The sequence below is a fragment of the Lissotriton helveticus genome, chromosome 6 (genome assembly GCF_964261635.1).
Source record: "Lissotriton helveticus chromosome 6, aLisHel1.1, whole genome shotgun sequence".
NCBI lineage: Eukaryota > Metazoa > Chordata > Amphibia > Caudata > Salamandridae > Lissotriton > Lissotriton helveticus.
In genome coordinates this window covers 906726589-906752452 of record NC_136067.1, presented here as the reverse complement: position 1 = coordinate 906752452, position 25864 = coordinate 906726589, and positions in this window count along the sequence as shown.

Below are 25864 nucleotides of genomic sequence, written 5' to 3'. Positions count from 1 at the left end.
ATTCATGTCTGCATATAATGACCGTGAAACTCCTCCTCCTATATTTTACGCAATAGATATAAATAAACAACTGGTTTTAACATGACAGTTATCACCTATTCATTTAGAAGGATCAACCTACTGTATGTTTACATAATCAAACTCAATATACAAGGCATATCAAGAAAAAAAAAATTGGGATAAACACAGAGGAGGTGGTAACAGAATGGGTGGTGGAGGGAGAGCCACAGAGAGCTAAAGAAGAGAGCGAGGTATAGAGGAGGGTACAGAGATATAGAAAAGAGCTGAGTGAGGAGGTAAACGAGTGTGGGTGAGGGGGGACCCAAGGATAGACGCAAATAAAGGCAAAAATTGAGGAGGGAATGGTACAAAATGTGGAGGAGTGAGAGGGGAAGGTCCAACGGGAGATGAAGGAAGTGGGGGCGGTAAGTGGTCGGGAGGAGTGAGTTAAGAGACAATGGAAACATTATTGAAAGGGGAGGAATGGTAAAAACTGAGGAGAGAAAAAAAGTGAGAGGAGCAAAGAAACAGAGATAACAAAAGACAGGTGCATGTAAAGAAATCAGGAGGGAGCTAAATTGGTTAAGGGGGCAGATGGGAGGAAGAGAAAAGGGGAAGAATGAAAATAAAATGGGAGAGAAAAAATTCGGCTGAATCTACCCCTGAATGCGAGTGTCCAAAAGAGGAGGGAGCCGACGCCTAGACTTGAACCGGTTTCCCAGTTCCAAAGTCGGCAGCTTTTGCCGTTATGCCACATTCTGACTCAAGTAATAGGGCCTGAACACAAACACGAACATTATTGATCAAAATATTCTCTGAAAAGTTGAGTTCTGTTATTTACAGCTCTGCGCTATGTCCGGGTTTAAGAACACGGGAGCTGGAAGACAATTGCCTGTTTCAGACCGACGCCCGTAAGCATCTTCGTTCATGGAGGGGTCGCGAGCTGAGTGGCGGGAGACTAAAGTGCGAGGACGATGACGGCATCTAAAGAGAGGAGGAGCGCCATGTGGGTCGGCGAGGGAGGATGAATGAGCTAAAAATAAAATGCTGTGGGGTTTGAGCGGCACATGACCCGGCCCTGGCATTTCTCCACACACCTGCCCACAGAAGCATTCTGGCCTTTCTAATGTTATTTCTCTGTAATACTGACCAGTTCCTCGCTCGTCAAGTTGCCAGAGCGCAGGGTTCTCAAGCCCTGCCGCCATGTGGCTCTATCCATTTCGGCTCATGAGATGGGGTTGTTAGACCACTCTAACACTATAGTAATTTAAGGCAAACAGACCCTGGAAAATGAAGAATACGAGGCTATTAAAAGAAGCACTGGTAAAGAGAACAGGTCTTGTTTTTATGTGCTAACACATACAGCAGTAGCGCTTTCAAGTGAGGCACACAGCAGGGAGTCCGCAGGAGCGGACAAACGGGGCTGTAGCTGAAGTTTAATTGTAAGGTAGGAGCGGAGGGCTACCACTAAATATCATTAGGCGATAGGCGAGAGATAAATAATGAGGCCGAGCTAAGACGTGATTAACAAAGTCTCAAACTACTGGCGGAAGAAGGCTCGTGGAAGCAATCCGATGGAGGCAAGGGGCAAAAGTAAATAAAAATAAAAAATAGGAAAAGTTGAGTCAGTGCCCTGGCACAGCTCTGCGTCTCCGAGTGTTCATGTGTTTTTGCAGTTTTATATAGCATGAACTCGACGCGATGGTATAGGAGCGCTTTTTACACGAGCACAAGTTGCATTACACAAGAACACATTTTTGTTAGCAACGGAGATTAAGTGATTTGCCCAGAATCACAACAGGATGTTGAGCCGACGCCTAGACTCGAACCCTGTTTCCCAGTTCCAAAGTCGGCAGCTTTTGCCGTTATGCCACATTCTGACTCAAGTAATAGGGCCTGAAGACAAACACGAACATTATTGATCAAAATATTCTCTGAAAAGTTGAGTTCTGTTATTTACAGCTCTGCGCTATGTCCGGGTTTAAGAACACGGGAGCTGGAAGACAATTGCCTGTTTCAGACCGACGCCCGTAAACATCTTCGTTCATAGAGGGGGCGCGAGCTGAGTGGCGGGAGACTGAAGTGCGAGGAGGATGACGGCATCTAAAGAGAGGAGGAGCGCCATGCATGTGGGTCAGCCAGGGAGGATGAATGAGATAACAAGAATGTGGCGTAATGCCCAGAGCTGCAAGCGAAAAGCTAGAAAGCCAGGTACAAGTTAGAATGTCAGCTCACTATACTGTGACTGTGGGAGAATTAGTTAATGTTCCTGCGGCTTTAAGAAGGCAATGTGTTCTTGTACTATGCAACTAGCTCTCATGTAAAAGTGGTGCCGAAGGGTGTGAAGGATGGGGGTGGGCGGGGAGCGTAGGGGTGGCTCGGGGCCGAAGTAATGACAAAGGGTGTGAAGGATGGGGGTGGGCGGGGAGCGTAGGGACGGCTCAGAGGCCTGAGGCAGAGCGCACCATATGGAGAGGGAGGGGGGTGGCAGTGGGAGGGTGATTGATGGGCGGGGCAGTGCTGGGGAAGCCTTTGATGTGGCCTGGCGGCCGTGGAAGCCGGGCCTTTGAAGTGAAGCTAAGCTTCACTTCAAAGGTGTCGGAGGAATGCGGGAGGCTGTGCACGCGCTTTTAAGCTCAATGCGCATGCGCATTGAGCTTAAAAGTCACGGGCACTGCAAGGAATCGCCACGATTCCTTGCAAGTTAGATAAAGAGTCGATGAGCCCCTATAGTCTCGCTTGCTCGATGCGCATGCGCATCGACAGGCGAGACCTAAAAACCAACGCATGTGAAGGATGTGGTGCAAAAAAAAAAGGAATAGAGATATTCACTCCTTGTCGTGACACAGAAAAGATTAAAATCAACAGACACACCACACATACACCTTTATTCTTTCATTTTAGGTGCGATCTGATGAATTAAAAAGGACTGGTAGCTTAGTTCCGCATACCAATACCTACAGCCAACATGTTTCACTGCCTTCGCAACTTCTGGCAGATTCATCAGGGTTTACCATATGGTCACTGCACCAATGTAGGACACCTTAACTCTGGGACTGTGAAATTGAAAACACCTTATCATTAAAAATTCAGTAACCCATAATGAATATCGTCTCCAGTCTCAATCAATTCGTATGCAAAAGTCAACTAAAGGTGATTTATTACCCTCATCTAGCCACGTCTTCTCATACCGGCTTGATGGGGTAGACAACGAAGCAGAACTCTATATATTATTAGAGCGCTTTTCCCGGCGGTCGTTTTCCTTGATCTGTTAATACAATGCCATTTTAATTTATGAACGTAGCGAAATAATGCGTGAAGAAAACGGTTTCTCCACTCCCATAAACCCATGTGGGACCCACTGGAATGTGCATTAGGCATGTAGCGATGTTCACAGTGCCCCTGCTTGGTTACACATACATACTAATGGACCACTCACAATTAAAAATGATGATATACATGTCACTTCTTGAAGTCATAATGCAACTGTTGCACCCTTGGGACGTGAACCGTACCAACTTCGATGGTGGTCGGTTTTCGCAAATGGGTCTATGCCTCACAAACCTACCCATAGCGTGCTGGTCAACAACAGGCCCATTATGCCCTAGAACGCCCATTAAGAACACACAGCGCTCCCCTCCTCACCGTACGGGGGTTCACAGCAGTCAGTCTCTCGTCCCAGGAACAACGGCCACATTCGCGTCTTCCGGTTTTTAATGAAACCCAGCGAGAGCTAATCGCGGGCACGTGATCAAGACGACTCACGTGACCGCTACTCCGACTTCCAACACCATATTGGATTGGGATGCTAGCGTTGACAGTTAACTCTGTCTTCCCCGATTATACTGCCAGCAAGTGGATGACATAGCCGATTTTTGGCCTAAACGTGTGGCCAGTGATACAGTTTCTACACAAATAGTCAGTATTATTCAATTTCAGTAATAAAAACACAGAAACACCCTCTTCCTGGACGTTATAAAGATTTATTTTCCTTTCAGTATTAATCAATATCAATGATGCACACAGGGAAACACCCTCTTCCCAGACATAATGAAAATACAAAAATGAAAATGAAAATACAGGTCCTAGGCAAATGACCAAACGGGTCCCATAGTCCGGTGGTTTCCTTGAATGACCGAGAAAAAATTCTCTCTTCTTCCACACAGCTTGTAGCACATCGCCCAATAATGAGACCTGCACCAACATGCTGCATGGGGGACACTCAATGGGGGATACAGAAAGAGCAAGGCTTAGAAGAATCCTGCATTTTTTTGAGGATACTAATGTTTCCAATATATTGCTCAAGGGCTGAATTAATGGTATTATGTCACTCTATTCCATTCTATAATTTCGTTCAAACCCCATACATCGCTCTTTTCCCTGAAAATCCAACGGGCTTCTTTGGATAACAACACCCCTTCTATGTTGTTGGGATTGCCCTTCATTCTTTCAAGGACAGTCCACGTAAAGCTGTGTCTCTCTTTTGAGCAGTGTTGAACAAGTTTGGTAGTCAGTTTCCCTGCTCTGATGGTACTTAGATGTTCCTGTACTCTAATTTTTATTTTACGTGAAGTTAAACCGATGTATTGGAGTCCACATTCGCACAATAGTCGGTACACCACATTTGTAGTGTTACCGTTGCTAAAGTGTTTTAGATGCCGTTCTTTCCCTGATGCCAAAGTCACACTGTTACATTTCTTTGTAAGCGGGCACACCGAGCATGAACCACACGGATAATGCCCATCAGGGATGGTCGTATTTTCTCTATTGTTCCCTATGGGCTCACGGGTGTGGACCAACTTGTCCTTCAAATTGCTCGCTCTCTTAAAAGCGACCTGGGTGGGGGCATTACAAAATCCTTGCTGGACAAAAGAGGCCAATATTTACGTATTGATTGCCGGATTTTAGTCGTAAGGGGGTCGTACGTCATAACTACGGGTATGCAGTCCTGTTTTTCCGTTACATGTTTTTCCAGGAGAACACTTCGAGGGGTGTTCAGAGCTCTTTTCTTAGCATGTTTAACTACCTTACGTGGATAGTTCTGGTGTTCCAACTTGGTGGACAGTTCCTGGGATTGTTCCACAACGGCCTCGGTGGAGGAACAGTTCTTCCTGTACCGGAGAAACTGACCAACCGGGAGATTATCTCGAAGGGCTCTGGGATGGTAAGAATTGTACAAAAGGAGAGAGTTCCTATCAGTCAATTTTTGATGAACCCGTGTACTAAGGCCATGATCCTTGGCCTCGATGACAAGATCTAGATAGACAGCAGTGTTGTGGCTGTAAGTCCAGGTGAAATTGAGACTCGAGTCCTGCACATTAAGCCAGTTGAGGAACTCGAGGAGAGAATCCTCAGTTCCTGGCCAAATTACGAGCACTTTGTCAATATATCTCTCCCAGAGGCGTAAATTCCTCTGGAAGGGATTGGTGGAAGGGTAGACGACGTGCTCCTCAAATTGGCCCACGTAAATGCAAGCCAGACTGGGGACCATAGTTGCCCCCATGGATGTCCCCGAGGTCTGTAAATACAGCTGATTTTATAGCTGAAATAGTTTCTTGTAAGTGCGAGTTCCACGCACTCCATCACAAAAGTTTGCGATGTGTCATAAAACCACTCTAATTCACCTAGGGCGCGCCCTGCTGCCACCAGTGTCGCGTCCTGGGGAATACAAGTGTACAAAGATTCGATGTCAACAGTGACAAGGAACTCGTTGGCAGGGTCAAAGGACAGACTTTCCACGATGTTAAGTACCTCAGTCGTGTCCTTCAAGAAAGATTTTTGGTTAACAACCGACTCACGCAGGAAAAAATCTGCATACTGTGGGAGCGGTTCAAGGACTGATTGAATTCCAGACACTATAGGCCTGCCAGGCGGAGGCCTGGCAGGCTTGTGTATCTTGGGCAAGATGTAGAAAGCCGGAGTCCTGGGGTTGTTGTTCACCAGGAACTCCGCTTCCTTGGCCAAAATCCATTTCCTTTCCCTAGCTCTTCCAACCATTTCAGGAGGTCTTCAGCAGGGTCACGGCTGAGGGGTCTGTAATTGGTGCGCACACTCAAATGGCGCTGCACCTCTGCGTCGTAATCCATGGTGTTGAGCATGACAACCGCCCCGCCTTTGTCTGCTGACTTAATAGTAAGCAATGAATTCTCTTGAAGTCCCTTAATCGCGTCCCAATCATCTTTGGTCATGTTAGTGAATTTACAGGCACCTTGCGATTTTTCAAATTTCTCAATATCCTCTAAAACCTTTTTTTCAAACACTGCTACATCAGGGCTAACTGATGAGGTAGGGGGACAAAATGTCGATGGACGTTTGAGATTAGTGCCGAAAAACCGGTCATTCTCTAGTTCTTTATTAGCAAAGAATTTCTTCAGTTTTATTTTGCGCACCGTCTCATGAAATTCCACCCTGCATTTGAAGGAATCATGGTTCGGAGTGGGTACAAACCCCAGACCTCTATTGAGAACGTTCTCTTCATTCATTCATGACTTCAAGAAGTGACATGTATATCATCATTTTTAATTGTGAGTGGTCCATTAGTATGTGTGTGTAACCAAGCAGGGGCACTGTGAACATCGCTACATGCCTAATGCACATGCCAGTGGGTCCCACATGGGTTTATGTGAGTGGAGAAACGGATTTCTTTACCCATTATTTCGCTACGTTCATAAATTAAAATGGAGTTGTATTTACAGATCGAGGAAAACGACTGCCGGGAAAAGCGCTCTAATAATATATAGAGGTCTGCTTCGTTGCCTACCCCATCAAGCCGGTATCAGAAGACGTGGCTAGATGAGGGTAATGAATCACCTTTAGTTGACTTTTGCATACTAATTGATTGAGACTGGAGACGATATTCATTATGGGTTACTGAATTTTTAATGATGATGTGTTTTCAATTTGACAGTCCCAGAGTTAAGGTGTCCTACATTGGTGCAGTGACCATATGGTGAGCCCTGACGAATCTGCCAGAAGTTGCGAAGGTAGTGAAACATGTTGGCTGTAGGTATTGGTATGCGGAACTAAGCTACCAGTCCTTTTTAATTCATCAGATCGCACCTAAAATTAAAGAATAAAGGTGTATGTGTGGTGTGTCTGTTGATGTTAATCGTTTCTGTGTCACGACAAGGAGTGAATATCTCTATTCCTTTTTTTTGCACCACATCCTTCACATGAGTTGTTTTTTTTCCTTTGGACACTTTCTTTTCCGTTATGAATGAAATGACTACCAATGATGAGAAAGGAGTTATAATTTGGTAACATCTGCCATCCACCCCGAGGGTGTTGCGCCCGTGAGGTGTCATTCTCTTCTTCACACAGTTTTTCACAGGAGATTGAGTGTGGGTGAATGTACTGGTCCAAGGCTGCAGACATCATTATTATTGTTATTGCTCTGTGTGACTGTCACGTTGAATTCCATCTGGAGATTCCTTACTTTTAGTTGAAAGTTGGACATAACACTGATAACACACCATTTCTATGTGTAGGGGTTGTGGCACTGGATGTTGACTTTGTGCTTTACCAGTATAATTTAAAAGCAGTAAATAGAAGTAACTGTGTGATAAGAAAACGTCCTGGGTACAGGGTTGTTGTTATTGAAACGTGTTGAGTGGGGGGCTACCCTGTCCCTATTTTTTCCCCCTAGGCTCCTGTGTGGATTAGTTCCCTAGAGCTATACCTGATTGGGAAAGCATACCCAGTCACCAACGCTGACAGTGTTACTATTAACCATGCCATGGCTATGGTGACATTGGATTGTGGAGGGGGAGGGGTTACTGGCCTGAAACAGGTAGTGGTCTCTCCAAAGCTTCCAGCTGCCTGTCTGCTTGGTAATGACCTGGAAACCTCAGCATGGGCTGAGGTAGAATTAAAAAACACTGCAGCAATTCTGGACATTCCTGAGTTTGTGTGTGTCAAGACTAGAGCACAGAGCCGAAAGCAGAGTGAAAATGAATTGTTGGAGCCTGAAATAATGTCCCAACTTTCCAAGTGGAAAGGTAAGGAACTGGGAAATCAGCTTCTGAACAGCAAAATAATCAGGGCCCCTTTCCTTAGGGAGAGGACTTGGAAGCCCCAGAGAGAACTGAGCCTATGGTACTTGACCCTTACCAGGTTGAGCTCTTAGGCCCAGGGGGACCCACTAGGGAAAAGCTGTGCCTTGGACAGAAGACCGGTCCAACTCTCTAGAGTCTGAGGGAGCAAGCTGCTGCACGGGAAAAGGGAGACGTCAGTGGTACCCACAGAGTCTATTGGGAAGAGGGACTGGTGCACACTGACGCCAGAGACACCAACCCTGGAGCCACTAGGAGAGTGGTAGTGCCTCAGAAGTACAGGAAGTTCTTACTAACTTTAGCTCATGACATCCCCTAGCTGGACATCTGGGCCAAATCAGAACTTTGGAAAGGCTAGTTAGCCACTTTTACCGGCCCCAGATATCTCAGAAGGTAAAGGAGTTTGTCAACTACTGTGTCAACTGTTAAGCCAGTGGCAAAACAGATGGACACTTGGGGCCCCATTAGGATAGCGGGCGGAAAACCACCCCGCCCGCCATGGATGCGGGAAACAACCGCCCGCCATGGAGGCGGTGCAACCGGCAGACAAATTAGGATCGACCGCCACTAGAGACCGACCGCGGCGGTAGCGGTGAAAATGAAACCGCCCGACGTGTGCGGTGATGACAAAACTCCGACCGCGGCGGTCGGAAAAGCAGCTGGAAATACAACACCGCCCACAGGGAAAGCGGAGACACCGCACAGGAAATTACGATATCCCCGAGGGTGGCGCGGGCGGACCGGCAGGCACCGACCGCCGCGGTCGAAGGCAGGATTGCATGGGAGAAATGACGGACAAGCACCAGCAAAGTCACCGCAGCGGACGAACACGAAATCCATCGCGGTCGATGTCAAAGCACCGCAGCGATGCAAAATACTGCATAAACAAAGTAGCCCAGCCACAAATACATACAACACACACACACAGATACAGAAATGGCAAAGAAATACACAATACTACATAACCACACCCACTACACACCTGACAACCACTATCCAATTGGACACACCCACACAGCTGAGTACAAATCCACACCCTCCACTCACCACAATCCTTTGCATCTTCCCAGAACAGAAGGCCACACACCACATCTGAGAGAGGCAAAATCGCACACAACACCCACCACCACCATCAACACCACCATCACACCATCACAATCAAACCCCCAGCACAGAACACACCTCATCACCACACCCTTGCACCCACACACCCCTGCACCCACAAACACCTCAACACCCCCACACCATGACCTCACAAAAAATGCCCAAATTCACAGAGAGTGAGTTGACAGTCATGGTCAACGAGATTGTGAGAGTAGAACCACAACTATTTGGGAACCTAGTCCAACAGACACCATTAGCCACCAGGACACAAATGTGGGAAAGGATTGTCCAAAGGGTGAATGCAGTTGGGGCCACCCCAAGATCCAAGAAGGAGATCATGAAGCGGTGGCATGATCTCAAGAGGGTTGTCAAGGAGAAGAGGAGCAAGAACTGGACTCTGGCAAACGTGACTGGCAGTGGCCCTCCCGTCCCACTGAAGACATTCACACCATGGGAGGAGAAGGTGCTTGCTATCCTGCTACCTGAGAGTTACACAGGAGTAGCCGGGGGAGCGGAGGCTGGTAAGTACAGACAACCACATTGACTTTTACCTCCTTGCAATACCCAACCACCAATACACTGTCCATCCCTAAACAAGATGTAGCCAGCCATTCTGCTGAGGAGGCCTGTATGGGGCCGGAATGTCAGTACAACAACTCCCACCATAGCCCCTGTCCCACAGCCCAGCATCATGGAGGCCTGCCCCACCCAGGAGCAAGTGTCAGCCATTGCACTGTGTAACAAACAAACTTACAGGTAGGTAGCCATCTGCACTTGGAGGGTGTTTGTGGGGGTGAGGCCTGTACCACTACTCCCAGCATGCCCCCTGTCCCACAGCCCAGCAGCATGGAGGCTACCCCCACCCAGGAGCAAGTGTCAGCCATTGCACAGTTTAACAAACAAACTTACAGGTAGGTAGCCATCTTCACTTGGAGGGTGTTTGTGGGGGTGAGGCCTGTACCACTACTCCCAGCATGCCCCCTGTCCCACAGCCCAGCAGCATGGAGGCTACCCCCACCCAGGAGCAAGTGTCAGCCATTGCACAGTTTAACAAACAAACTTACAGGTAGGTAGCCATCTTCACTTGGAGGGTGTTTGTGGGGGTGAGGCCTGTACCACTACTCCCAGCATGCCCCCTGTCCCACAGCCCAGCAGCATGGAGGCTACCCCCACCCAGGAGCAAGTGTCAGCCATTGCACAGTTTAACAAACAAACTTACAGGTAGGTAGCCATCTTCACTTGGAGGGTGTTTGTGGGGGTGAGGCCTGTACCACTACTCCCAGCATGCCCCCTGTCCCACAGCCCAGCAGCATGGAGGCTACCCCCACCCAGGAGCAAGTGTCAGCCATTGCACAGTTTAACAAACAAACTTACAGGTAGGTAGCCATCTTCACTTGGAGGGTGTTTGTGGGGGTGAGGCCTGTACCACTACTCCCAGCATGCCCCCTGTCCCACAGCCCAGCAGCATGGAGGCTACCCCCACCCAGGAGCAAGTGTCAGCCATTGCACAGTTTAACAAACAAACTTACAGGTAGGTAGCCATCTTCACTTGGAGGGTGTTTGTGGGGGTGAGGCCTGTACCACTACTCCCAGCATGCCCCCTGTCCCACAGCCCAGCAGCATGGAGGCCTCCCCCACCCAGGAGCAAGTGTCAGCCATTGCACTGTGTAACAAACAAACTTACAGGTAGGTAGCCATCTGCACTTGGAGGGTGTTTGTGGGGGTGAGGCCTGTACCACTACTCCCAGCATGCCCCCTGTCCCACAGCCCAGCAGCATGGAGGCTACCCCCACCCAGGAGCAAGTGTCAGCCATTGCACAGTTTAACAAACAAACTTACAGGTAGGTAGCCATCTTCACTTGGAGGGTGTTTGTGGGGGTGAGGCCTGTACCACTACTCCCAGCATGCCCCCTGTCCCACAGCCCAGCAGCATGGAGGCTACCCCCACCCAGGAGCAAGTGTCAGCCATTGCACAGTTTAACAAACAAACTTACAGGTAGGTAGCCATCTTCACTTGGAGGGTGTTTGTGGGGGTGAGGCCTGTACCACTACTCCCAGCATGCCCCCTGTCCCACAGCCCAGCATCATGGAGGCTACCCCCACCCAGGAGCAAGTGTCAGCCATTGCACAGTTTAACAAACAAACTTACAGGTTGGTAGCCATCTGCACTTGGAGGGTGTTTGTGGGTGCGAGGGAGGGAGGGAGGCCTGTCTCACTACTCCCAGCATGCCCCCTTGTCCCACAGCCCAGCAGCATGGAGGCCTCCCCCACCCAGGAGCAAGTGTCAGCCATTATACCCTGCACGCTCACCTTACAGGTATGTAACTACCGTTTATCTTCATGAAGTGTGTGTGTATTAATCTATTTACTATTGTACAAAATGCATAGACAATCAACCTTTAGGACACCATGATCTAACTATCCACTATGTAATGTAACACGATGTTGCCATGATTTGTACAACTGATGACAGCACAATGCACTAGTGTACAGACAGCTGATGATACACAGATGACACAAACACTGACCACTCCCCATCTACTCCACAGGTGATGAAGAACTCACTGCTGGGGACAACACCAACGACCCGCAGAGCCAGTCTCCACCTCCGGCACATGGACTCACAGATGCAGACTCCCAGGACAGTATGGACGATGAGCTCCAGGCCGGCCCATCCGGTGTTCCACACACCCAGAGGTCCCAGGCCCCCATCCTCCCCACCACCACCTCTGCTGCAACGACAACGCAGCAGACCCCTGCTGTCACAGCCTCTGCCTCCACCGCAACCACCACCGCAGCCACTGCCACCAACACCACCACAACCACCAGTACCACCTGCAGCACCCTCCCTGTCCCTAGGGATGACCAGCCCACACCAACAACTGTGGAGGGCAGGGAGCCAGTGCGTGGCGCACCAGTGGCGAGGGAAGAGGTTCGTGGCAGCAGAGCAGGTGGGAGGGCCAGGGCCAACACCAGACCTCGGGCGGAGTGGACACCATCCCTGGACCACTTCACCAGAGTTGTGGATGCCTATCAAGAGGTCCAGGGACAAAGTGGCCGGTCGGACGAATTTTTCAGGGAGCTCATCCTGCTGATGAGGTCCATCAATAACCACATGGGACAGATGGTGGACCTCATGGGCCAGCAAGTGGCGTTGCAGAGGGACAGGCCTGTGTCCCAACCATCACCGCCATCCCCTCCTGTTGTGCAGCAGGATGACAGTCCACCATCCTCCCCTGCGCCAACAGAGAGGGGCGAGTCCTCTGACGCCGCTGGCCATTCAGCAGGCCCCCCACCGCCAAAAAGATCTAGGGGGCGTCCAAAGAAGAGCCTGGGAGTCTCTGGAAGCCAAGCACCTGCCACACGCCAGTCACGGAGCCAGCCTTGAAGACAACCCTCTCCCCAACTGCATTGACTCTTTTGGACTATCTTTCCCCACATTGCCTTGGCAATGGCACCTGTCTGTTGGACTGGGTCACCACATTCATGTGGTGTCTACTCTTGCATCTCAGCGACCATGACTGTCAACTCACTGCTCATTCCCCACCTTCCTGTAAATATTCACGCACAATTCACATGTCCACCCCGTAAATAAAATACCTTACAATCCAGATTTTGTGTAGTGAATTCTTTAGTGCATAATTTACAATGATGATTATGTCCATGATATGTAAACATGATGTACAGTATGCAGGGCAGGAACACGCTGGAGAACCTAGGGAGACACAACAGAACTACAGTCACTGGTCTCATCGTGGCAACACACACAGATCACTGATCCACAAATATCCTAATTATCACAGGTACCCTACACAGTGTCTATCTGAAATGCTGTAATGCCGTCCATAATACATCTCCGGACGTAACGTCCATTCCAACAATCCCATACATAGGTGACAGAACATGTGGCTATTGGGAACATCTGCGCATAACCATTCACAACATAAGCTAAGACACTAGACTATGTAGACGTTGTAACTCGTCACACACCTTCAAGTGAAGTAGCGTTGGATTAGCTGCTGCCGTTGGTCAACTCCTTCCTCCTCTCCACTCTCCTCATCACTGGATTCAGGTCCCTGAGCAGGTTGTGGCCTTGGTTCCTCACCGTCATCCAGGAGCAGGGGGACCCCCTTGTGGATGGCCAGGTTGTGTAGCATACAGCATGCCACAACGATCTTGCACACCTTCCCAGGCGAGTATGCAAGTGCGCCTCCAGTCCTGTCAAGGCACCGGAACCTTGCCTTCAGCAGCCCAAAAGTACGTTCAATTACCCGTCGTGTCCTGCCATGGGCCTCATTGTAGCGGATCTCTGCAGGTGTCTGGGGATTACGGAGTGGGCTCAACAGCCATGGCCTACTGGGATAAGCCGAGTCCCCTGTGGAAAAAAAAATACACATTGCAATGTTGTACGGCCACAGTAAAGGCAGTGACACACAGCACGCGATAGCAGTTGTGTAACTCACCCACAATCCAGGCACGTTCGGGATGCAGATTCTCCATCATCCGTGGCACCATGCTGTTCCTCATGATGAAAGAGTCATGTGCCGAACCGGGATACTTAGCACACACATGTGAAATTGTCATGTCTGCAAGGCACACCACCTGCACATTCATGGAGTGGTAGTGTTTCCGGTTTCGAAAAATGTGCTCCGTCGCCTGCGGTGCCACCAGAGCCACATGGGTGCAATCTATCGCACCGACTACATGTGGGATGTGCCCAAGTGGATAGAAGTCCCCCTTAACGGCAGCCAATTCACGTCCCCGGGGGAAATGGATGTAGCGATTCCGATAGATCATCATGGCCTCGAGTACATCCCTCAACACCATGCTGAACATGGGCTGCGACATTCCCCCAGCGTTAGCCACGGTCTCCTGGAAGGAACCAGTCGCAAAGAAGTGTAGTGCTGCCATTACCTTGTGGGCGGGTGTGAATGCCGTAGGATAGTGACGGCGAGGCTGCAGGTGGGGCTCCAATAGATCACACAAGATCTTCAATGTCGGTCTGTCCAACCGGAATTTCCTGATGATTGCCTCATTCTCCATGTCCTCAAGCACAATCACCTGACGTAGGAGATTTGGCCTCCTCCTAGTTTAGGATTAAAAACAATAGGTCAATGACAAGCATCATGAGATGGCCATAGCACAAAACATCAATAATGTAATGGGTAAAAAACAATGGCCAGAAAGCTGCATGGCACATCTGGTTACATGGCTGCCCAATAGCTACACACAGAGGGCAGGCCTCTCCAGTGACAATACCCAAGTGACAATAATGTGGATACAATGATTAAACGAGTGACATGCGCAGACATGGAGCTACAAGAGCCACAAATCTAATGTGACTTAACATGTCTGTCATACCCATCTGCCGTACCTGCCAGACCTCAATGCATCATGTACATTGTGGAAGCATTCATCAACACAATGATCACAATAGCAGGGACACTTCTGGTTGTGTGCATGATCAGTTCTGAATGCACAAGTCAGGTACGATACAATGCAGTGCCACCAGCCTGGTCAAGGTCTGCACTGACCAACAACACATTAAACCTCACTACATCTATGTAGAGCACCTGACGTCTGACAATTATCAGCACCCATCAAAAGCCTTACTAAAATGGCACAAACACATGCTAAAGTGGCTCAGACTGAACGTGCGTCCTCCTGTGGATGCAATGGCTCTGTGGCATCGTGTGTACAATGATGTGCCCTACACCATGTAGCTGCATGGCACTTATACATTGTCCATGATTGACATACACAGCAATGTGTACGAAAATGCCAGAACCTAGCGCCAGTCCCTGGCGGTGTGACCCCAGCACCACCATCTACCCAGCCAAGGAAGCCATTGGCACATGGACTGGTGTCCATGCCGCTGGCTAGGCTCCGCCGCATCAGTCGCGGTACCTACCGCCGGTCCCCGGCGGTGTGACCCCAGCACCACCATCTACCCAGCCAAGGTACCCATTGGCACATGGACTGGTGTCCATGCCGCTGGCTAGGCTCCGCCGCATCAGTCGCGGTACCTACCGCCGGTCCCCGGCGGTGTGACCCCAGCACCACCATCTACCCAGCCATGGTACCCATTGGCACATGGACTGGTGTCCATGCCGCTGGCTAGGCTCCGCCGCATCAGTCGCGGTACCTACCGCCGGTCCCCGGCGGTGTGACCCCAGCACCACCATCTACCCAGCCATGGTACCCATTGGCACATGGACTGGTGTCCATGCCGCTGGCTAGGCTCCGCCGCATCAGTCGCGGTACCTACCGCCGGTCCCCGGCGGTGTGACCCCAGCACCACCATCTACCCAGCCATGGTACCCATTGGCACATGGACTGGTGTCCATGCCGCTGGCTAGGCTCCGCCGCATCAGTCGCGGTACCTACCGCCGGTCCCCGGCGGTGTGACCCCAGCACCACCATCTACCCAGCCATGGTACCCATTGGCACATGGACTGGTGTCCATGCCGCTGGCTAGGCTCCGCCGCATCAGTCGCGGTACCTACCGCCGGTCCCCGGCGGAGCGTCACCGCCATGGTGCATTGCATACAGCCAATGGCATGGGTGTTCAATGTGGCATGATGCAGATTTGAATAATGCGGAAGCGGCGCGCCGCCGCCGCGGAGCCGGTCATTGGATGCTTTTGAATGATGCACCATCGCGGTAGCGCACCCCGGACACCCGCGGTGCGTCACCGCCATGGTGCATTGCATACAGCCAATGGCATGGGTGTTCAATGTGGCATGATGCAGATTTAAATAATGCGGAAGCGGCACGCCGCCGCCGCGGAGCCGGTCATTGGATGCTTTTGAATGATGCACCATCGCGGTAGCGCACCCCGGACACCCGCGGTGCGTCACCGCCATGGTGCATTGCATACAGCCAATGGCATGGGTGTTCAATGTGGCATGATGCAGATTTGAATAATGCGGAAGCGGCGCGCCGCCGCCGCGGAGCCGGTCATTGGATGCTTTTGAATGATGCACCATCGCGGTAGCGCACCCCGGACACCCGCGGTGCGTCACCGCCATGGTGCATTGCATACAGCCAATGGCATGGGTGTTCAATGTGGCATGATGCAGATTTGAATAATGCGGAAGCGGCGCGCCGCCGCCGCGGAGCCGGTCATTGGATGCTTTTGAATAAGGCTGACCCAGACAACCAATTGTAGCACCTTATCAGCTTCCTAACGACCCCATGGGCCTATAAATCTGTGGGAGTGAGCCACACATTCCCACTGCTCACAGAGCCTGCTGCCTGGGACCCTCTCCTGCTGCTGCCTGGGACCCTCTCCTGCTGCACACAGAGCCTGCTGCCTGGGACCCTCTCCTGCTGCTGCCTGGGACCCTCTCCTGCTGCACACAGAGCCTGCTGCCTGGGACCCTCTCCTGCTGCTGCCTGGGACCCTCTCCTGCTGCTGTCTGGGACCCTCTCCTGCTGCTGCCTGGGACCCTCTCCTGCTGCTGCCTGGGACCCTCTCCTGCTGCTGCCTGGGACCCTCTCCTGCTGCTCACAGAGCCTGCTGCCTGGGACACCTCACAACTCACTTCCGCCACAGGTCTGCCATATCCACAGGGATGTCAAGAACAGATAAGATCCGTGCCAGTCCATTCACGAGTGAGGAGCTGGATGTCCTTGTGAACGAGGTGCTGGCACAGTACCCACGGCTGTTTGGTGGCCCCAATGTCGTGGTAAGTCACCATGTAGGGAGCAGTAGGGCAGGGTGGTGTCAGACGTGTATTCATGATGCAGCTGTATGTTATTTTGGATGTGTGGTGCTGACAAACACTGACAGACAAGATGTTTGCAGGTGGTGGGAGTGTGTGTTTTGCATTATGACTCTGTCCTAGGCCAATACTTGTATGTGTGAGTGGGATGTGCTACTTTTTGGGGCAGACATGACCAACGGTTGTTTGCCTTGTAGCTGGTTGGACAGTGTCCGCTTGTGATGTAATTTCAGGGTGCCCCTGTAGTCATAGTCAGTGTGCCCCACAGAGTAGGTTCAGTGGCTGCCCTTCCAAAGTTTGTCCATCAGCCAACTTACATGCTACAGTTGCTGCACACTGATTAGTGGATATGCCACATCAATGCCCTGTACAATTTATGATTTACACAGTGCTGTCGATGCATTTGTGTTGAATCATCATTCTTCAGTGTGATAATCATGGAGACTACGAAGCTCAATGTGTGCATGCATTCACTAATGTTTATGCCATGCAGAGTGGCCTTGTGAGGGTACCCCCAGTTCTGGAGGGAGGGGGGTCACTGTGCGTCCAGATTCAGTGTCTGGCTGCTGTACTGATAGATGCTGACATATGACAATGTGTAAATGTTCATTAGTCCTTCTTTACTCTCATACCTGCAGCTCAAAGTACACCAACGTAAGGCTGTCTGGAGGGCCATAGCAGCAAAGGTGCGAGCCCTGGGGGTATCAAACAGACGACACACACACTGTCACAAGAGGTGGGACGACATCAGCCGGCTGGCTAAGCAAGTGGCAGAGATGAAGTTGGGGATGGTACCACGCACAGGGCGTGTGGCACGCCGCACCATGACTCCGCTGATGGCACGCATACTGGCAGTGACCTATCCAGACCTGGATGCACGTCTGAAGGGGCTTCAGCAGCAAGACAGCGATGGTGAGTATCCGGGGAGGGAGAGTTTGTCTGGGAGTGGATGCATGTGTAGAGTCCCTGTGTCTGCGGTGACACATGTGATGTGCGTGTGCTGCCATGCTGTGATATGTGATGTGAGTGGCAACTGTGATGTGTGTCTGTATGAGGCATTGGCCCACCATGGCCTTACTCTGCAGCTCCTGGCTGCAGTTTTCAGTCCTTGACATATATTTTGTTGTCCACATGGTCACTCTTCTTTGTGATGGTGGGTGTAGTCCCTATTATGCTGTACAGCTGTGTCCACTTAATGAGTGTTACACCATGTCAGTCTACTTTGCATGCACCTGCATGGTAGTGGCCCACACATCTGACAACAATGTGAACCCACATTGGCACATGGTGATTGTAATGGCCTATTTGACAATGTGGCATGTGTAGACAAAACAGGTGTGTGTATTCCCCTCTGGATCCCTTTAGGGTCTGGAAGTGGTGATGTTAGTTGTGGCTACATCATGTCCGTGGGGCAGGTCCATGTGGGCTAGGGGAACACCATCCATGGGCAGGGTGTAGTGCTGTGTGTCATCGACATTGGTCCACTCCTGCCTGTTTGTCCGCATGACAGGCACAGTTGTGGTGTAACTGGTGTGTAGCAGCACAATGATTTGAGGGTGTGGTGGTTACCATGTAGCTCTAGGCCTCTCATGTGCTGCATTGCTCTGATATCGTGTGACCAGACTATGACACTTATACAACCATGTTTCTGTCACTAATGCAGATTCGGAAGACACCACGGCGGAACATGATCCTGAAAGTGGTGGGGAGACCAGCACGACAGCGGCAGCAGAGCAGGGTGAGACGGAGCAAAGTGACACTGACCACACCAGCGCTACTGAGGGTGACAGGAGTATGCATGAGGAATCTGTGGCTGAGACACAGAGTACCACTTCATCTGATGGCAGGGGGGATGAGTCCCTGTTAGCAGCCACAGGGGATGGGGACTCTGCTGCTGCATCTGACTACCAACGGCCACTGCCCAGCCTCCCATCCACTTCCTCTGGGGCTGGCCGTATCCGTGTCACTAAGAGGGGACGTGTGACATTCACACATGGCACCGCAGCACCTGCACCTGTCCCCCCTGCTGCCCTCAGTGCAGAGTGCGTAGAGCTCCTGCGGCAACTTTGCGTGGGCCAGACCGCCCTGCTGAATGCCTTCAGTGCCCACGATTACAAAATAGGGCAGGTTCTGGCATTCATGGAGGGCATACACTCTGACGTGGGTGGCCTACATCGTACACTCCTGTCATTGTCAGGTACAGTGACGTCAGCCCTCCAACATGCCCCCTTTGCAGCTCAGGTGCCTGTGACGTCCACCCAGTCAGTGGCTACATCAGATGACTGTGAGCACTTGGGACATACATCAAGTAAACGTTACAACACTAGGAGCACAGCTCAGACCCAAAGCAAACAATCCCGTCCACAGACTCCATCCCCAAAGAAGGGCAGGGACCCCCCAATATGCACAGACAAGGTGAAGTCACAGAAGAGCAAGGCCAGAAGAACATTGTGTCAGACATCAGGCTCACATGCTGCTGAGCCATCACCAGATATTGACTCTGCTATGCCCACAGAGGATGTGTGGGATGTCATGACTACACCTGGGGTGAACACAGGGACACACCCACCTACCACATCAACCCCAGAACAAAGTACATCGAGGCAGGTGGAGGGAAGCCCTGTTGTGACCAGCCCAGTCATTGTGGCAAAGAAGGGCAGTGTAGTGGCCATCCCTGGCAAGAAGGGACAGGAGGGCAGTGTAGTGGCCATCCCTGGCAAGAAGGGACAGGAGGGCAGTGTAGTGGCCATCCCTGGCAAGAAGGGACAGGAGGGCAGTGTAGTGGCCATCCCTGGCAAGAAGGGACAGGAGGGCAGTGTAGTGGCCATCCCTGGCAAGAAGGGACAGGAGGGCAGTGTAGTGGCCATCCCTGGGGTAAGTGGGAAGGTGGTCACTGTGGGGGGTACACCTTCCAGAGAGGCTAAAGTGGTCCGGAGGCGTAGCCAGCACAAGCGTACTGCAGGATCAAGCACTTCTCCAGAGGGAGTGGCAGTCTCTGCCCCTGAAGTGGAACAGTTGCGGGGTGTGCAGGTGGTGTCAACGCCACTTCCCATCAACCCCATGACAGGGAAGCAAATTCATATTCCAAAGAAGTGGAAGGGCACCCCTCCAACCTCTCCCACCCACACTGTGTCAAGGGCGTGCATGACTCCACCTCCACGTGCCACGGTGCCACCTGGTCCGCACAGCCCTCCACCTTGCAGGCCCTCTGTTATAGCCACACCACATGTCCCTCTGTCACACCAGTCAAGTCGACCTGCAGTCCCTGACACACAGCCAGGTTCCACTCCACATGACAGCCAGGAGTGAGTTGTCAACACCCTCAGACGCCTGTGCCACACATAGGTGTGCTACAGTACACCATTGTTAGCGATGTGGGTGTGTTCCTGGGCCTGTTGCTCTGATGTGCTGTACCCTGCCAAGGACACTGGGCCTGTTGCTCTGATGTGCTCTCCCCTGCCAAGGACACTGGGCCTGTTGCTCTGATGTGCTCTCCCCTGCCAGGGACTCTGGGCCTGTTGCTCTGATGTGCTCTCCCCTGCCAAGGACTCTGGGCCTGTTGCTCTGATGTGCTCTCCCCTGCCAAGGACTCTGGGCCTGTTGCTCTGATGTGCTCTCCCCTGCCAAGGACTCTGGGCCTGTTGCTCTGATGTACCCTGCCCTGCCAAGGACACTGGGCCTGTTGCTCTGATGTGCTCTCCCCTGCCAAGGACTCTGGGCCTGTTGCTCTGATGTGCTCTCCCCTGCCAAGGACTCTGGGCCTGTTGCTCTGATGTGCTGTACCCTGCCCTGCCAAGGACACTGGGCCTGTTGCTCTGATGTGCTCTCCCCTGCCAGGGACTCTGGGCCTGTTGCTCTGATGTGCTCTCCCCTGCCAAGGACTCTGGGCCTGTTGCTCTGATGTGCTCTCCCCTGCCAAGGACTCTGGGCCTGTTGCTCTGATGTGCTCTCCCCTGCCAAGGACTCTGGGCCTGTTGCTCTGATGTACCCTGCCCTGCCAAGGACACTGGGCCTGTTGCTCTGATGTGCTCTCCCCTGCCAAGGACTCTGGGCCTGTTGCTCTGATGTGCTCTCCCCTGCCAAGGACTCTGGGCCTGTTGCTCTGATGTGCTGTACCCTGCCCTGCCAAGGACACTGGGCCTGTTGCTCTGATGTGCTCTCCCCTGCCAGGGACTCTGGGCCTGTTGCTCTGATGTGCTCTCCCCTGCCAAGGACTCTGGGCCTGTTGCTCTGATGTGCTCTCCCCTGCCAAGGACTCTGGGCCTGTTGCTCTGATGTGCTCTCCCCTGCCAAGGACTCTGGGCCTGTTGCTCTGATGTGCTCTCCCCTGCCAAGGACTCTGGGCCTGTTGCTCTGATGTACCCTGCCCTGCCAAGGACACTGGGCCTGTTGCTCTGATGTACCCTGCCCTGCCAAGGACTCTGGGCCTGTTGCTCTGATGTGCTCTCCCCTGCCAAGGACTCTGGGCCTGTTGCTCTGATGTGCTCTCCCCTGCCAAGGACTCTGGGCCTGTTGCTCTGATGTGCTCTCCCCTGCCAAGGACTCTGGGCCTGTTGCTCTGATGTGCTCTCCCCTGCCAAGGACACTGGGCCTGTTGCTCTGATGTGCTCTCCCCTGCCAAGGACTCTGGGCCTGTTGCTCTGATGTGCTGTACCCTGCCCTGCCAAGGACTTTGCACTTCCCGATTGTGATTCACCAGTGCATAGTCTATGGCATTTGCACATGATTTTGAGAGTTGCTGTTGTCTACTTATGTTGTGTAGCTACATCTGTGCAATATGTGAATAGATACAGTACATTATGGTGTGTTTTCTCTCTCTCCTTACTGATTAAAGTCATTTTCTTGTTTGACTGAGTTCCATGGTCTATTTTGTACATCACCATTGCAAGGTTCTATGTGGCCATATGATTTTTAGACAGGGGGACAGGTTCTTCAGTCCATTGTGGCCCTGCTGATGTTGTACTCTGTGATGGTTATTTGGCAGGCCATGCAGTTTTCGTGTGGGTGAATTGCTATTGCTGCATACACTGTTCACAGGTCACCTTGGGGGACACTGGCAGCACAGGGTGTGCAGCTGTGCTGTGGTGTAGTAGATGTTTATGATGTGATGAGGTGTGTGTTTCCCTTTCTGTGTGCCCTGGCGTGTATGTGTATGGTCGTCTTGTGTTGGCCCTTGGTCCTGGTGGCATGGCTTACATGGCATGTGTGTGGCAGAGGTGTGCAGTGTGAAGGGTGTTAGTTTGTAGTGTATGTATGTGTGCCCCTGTATGGTGTGAGACACACATGTGTCAGGCAGGAGTTGTATGCCTGTTGTATGTTTTGTCTTGCCCTGTGTGGATGTTTGTATACAATTGTGTGGGCTGTGGGGAGTGCACTGGTGTTGTGTGTCCGTTGTCAGGCAATCCTGCTGTGCCTTTGTCCCTGGTTGTGTGTCGCAGTGTGTGTGTATTGTGCTTGTTGTTACAGTGCTTGTTGATGTGCAAGGGGGTGCACGGGATTGGCACCTGGCCTGTGACTACTTCGGGTGGTGTGCAGTGTTGGTCGGGGTGGTGTGTCGCTGTGATGTTTGGAATGTGTCCATGCCTTGGTGTTGCCCTGCCTTCTGCATTGTGCGCATGTGTTGACCGCGGCGGTGACGTGTCCGTGACCGTGACGTTGCTGCAGGTTGGCCGACGTTGTGTGTTCCGGATGCCGTGGGGTGCCTTGTTCTGAGGTGGGTGATGTGTGGGTGCCCATGTGGATGTGTTGTGCCCCCCAGCAGGATGCCAGTGTGGTGCTTGGGACCTGTGTCGGCATGTGTGTTGTGTGGTGTATATGTGTAGTGACGTACCTGCGGCGGCGTCCGCGGCGGCCCATCTGGCGATAGTGTTGCAGCAGGTACATGACCGGATGCATGTGGAGGGCTGGGTCCATGGGGTTCATGTCGGATCTCGGCGTGCGTGCTCCGCTGTAGACTTTCCGCCTGCTAGAGCTGTGCGGTGTCTCCGGTGCGGTGCGTCAGCTTGTTTGGCCCATCCTAATTTGTCGAGCGGGGCGGACGTCATCGACCGCGGCGGAGGGTCTCGATTGGCTGCAGCCGCCGCGGTGGCGGGCGCACCTTGATGGCGGAGCGAGGCGCTCCGCGGCGGACAGGAAATGACCTGTGTTTACATATCCTAATGTGGCGGACGTGATTTCCACTGCTAGCGGGCGGAAAAAGCTGTTTTTCCGCCCCGCCATCGTTTCGGTAGTGCCACCGCCCGACATCCTAATGGACCCCCAAAGGTCCCTTGAATTCCACTACCAGAGGTCGGGTCCCCTTTGAAAGGGTAGGTGTGGAAATAGTGGGTCGACTTGAACCACCGATAGCATCGGGAAACACATTCACTCTGGTGGTAGTGGATCATGCCACCAGGTATCCTAAAGCAATACCCCTTAGGTTAGGACTACTACAGCCCCTGCAGGAGCCAAGGCCCTCATTGGTGTCTCCACCCAGATAGGGTTTCCTAAGGAGGTGGTTTCAGACAGAAGGTCAATCTTCATGTCTGCTTACCTAAAACATATGTGGAAAGAGTGTGGAGTGCAGTACTAGTTTACTACACCCTATCACCCACAAACCAGTAATCTTGTTGAGAGGTTTAATAAGACATTAAAAGACATGATTATGGGGCTCCCTGAAAAGGTCAAGAGGAGATGGGATGTCCTCTAACCTTGCTTGCTTTTCGCCTACATAGAGGTGCCTCAGAAGGGAGTAGGGTTTTCCCCCTTTGAACTTCTGTTTGGCCATCCTGTTCGGGGACCATTCTGTCTTGAAAGAGAGGGTTGGGAGAAGCCTCTCCAGGAACCCAAACAAGACATTGTGGACTATGTACTAGGCCTAACGTCTAGAATGGCAGAGTACATAGAAAAAGCTTCCAAAAATCTTGAGGCCAGGCAGGAGCTCCAGAAGCACTGGTATGACCAAAAGGCTGCACTGGTGGAGTTCCAAAAAGGGCACAAGGTGTGTGTTTTGGAGCCTTTGGCACCAAGGCCTCTCCAGGACAAATTAAGTGGCACTTAGAAAAGAAAATTGAGGTCACCTACTTGGTTGACCTAAGCACAAGCAGGACACCCAAAAGGGTGATCCATGTGAACCGCCTTAAGTTTTTCTATGACAGGGATGACATCACCATGCTGATCATGATTGATGAGGATCCTCTCCCTGACTTCCTCTCTTACACCCCCAAAGATGGGTCAGTGATTGGAGTTGTCTACTTAGACACCCTTTCTGCCCAACAGCAGGCTGATTGCAAGCAAGTCTTGCAACAGTATGCTAAGCTCTTTTGCTTGACCCCTGGTCAGAGAAGCGGGTGTACCCATGATGAGAACACTGGGTACCTGTCACGAACAAAATCTATAGTCTGATCAAGTCAAAGAAATCATCAGAGCTGAAGTCAGCAAGATGCTGGAGCTAGGCGTTATTGAGCCCCTGGGCCAGCCCCGTGGTTCTAGCCCCCAAACCTCATCCACAGGGTGGAAAGAGAGAAATGAGGTTCTGTGTGGACTATAGAGGGCTCAACTCTATCACCAAGACAGATGCTCGCCCTATCCCAAGAGCTGATGAATTGTAGATAAATTGGGTGCAGCCAAATGTCAAAGTACCTTTGACTTAACTGCAGGGTACTGACAGATTGGCATGGCACCAGGAGTAAAAGAAAAGACAGCATTCTCCACACCTGATGGGCATTATTAGTTCACTGTTATGCTTTTGGTTTAAAGAATGCCCCTGCCACGTTCCAAAGGTTGGTGAATGAAGTCCTTGCCGGATTAGAGTCCTTTAGTGCAGCATATCTAGATGATATTGCTCTCTTTAGCTCCACCTGGCAGGATCACCTGATTCACCTGGAGAAGGTTTTAAAAGCCCTGCAAACTGCATGCCGAACTATCAAGGCATCCAAATGCCAGATTGGGCAGGGAACAGTGGTATACTTGTGCCACCTTGTTGGTGGAAGCCAAGTGCAATCCTTACCTCCCACGATTCAGGCCATCCTAGACTGGGTAGCACCAACAACCCTGACCCAAGTCAGGGCATTCCTTGGCTTGACTGGAGGTTTGTGAAGGGATATGGGCCCATTGTGACTCCCCTCACAGAACATACCTCCAAGAAGATGCCCAAAAAGATAAACTGGACAGTTAGCTGTCAAAAGGTTTTTGACACCCTGAAAGAGGCAATGTGCTCAGCAACAATTCTGAAAGCTCCAGACTGTACCAAGTTGTTCACAGTGCAGACTGATGCCTCTGAGCTAGGGATAGGGCAGTCCTATCCCAGACCAATGATGAAGGCCAAGACCAACCTGTTGCTTTTATAAGCAGGAGGATTCTTCCCAGGGAGCAGCGTTGGAGTTCCATTGAGAGGGAGGCCTTTGCTGTGGTTTGGTCCCTGAAGAAGCTGAGACTATACTTGTTTGGTACTCACTTCCTAGTTCAAACTGACCACCGACCTCTCAAATGGCGAATGCAAATGAAAGGTGGAAATGCTAAACTTTTGAGGTGGTCCATCTCCCTAAAGGGAATGGACTTTATAGTGGAACACAGACCTGGGACTGCTCATCCTAATGTAGATGCACTTTTCAGGTTCTTCCACTTAGACAATGAAAACTCACTAGGGAAAAGTTAGTCGCATCCTCTTTTGTTTGGGGGGTGTAAGAAAGTGCCCTCTTTTTGCATTGTTGCCCCCACTTTTTGCCAAACTGCTGATGTACTTTGATTGAGTGTGCCCTGAGTTCCTGCCAAACAGGTACCCAGGGCCTATGTTATTTCACTAAACTGCATTAAAAACAAAACTTAAAAGACACTCTTTGGCCACACGTCACTCCCTTGTAAATGGTGCCCCAGGTACCAAGGGCACTGTGGTCAGGGAAGGCCTCTAAGGGCTGAAGCACTTTTGTGCCACCCTTAGATGTCCTGTAACTTTACACACACATACACACTCTGTCTTTGCAGGCTGCATGTTTTGGTGCAGAA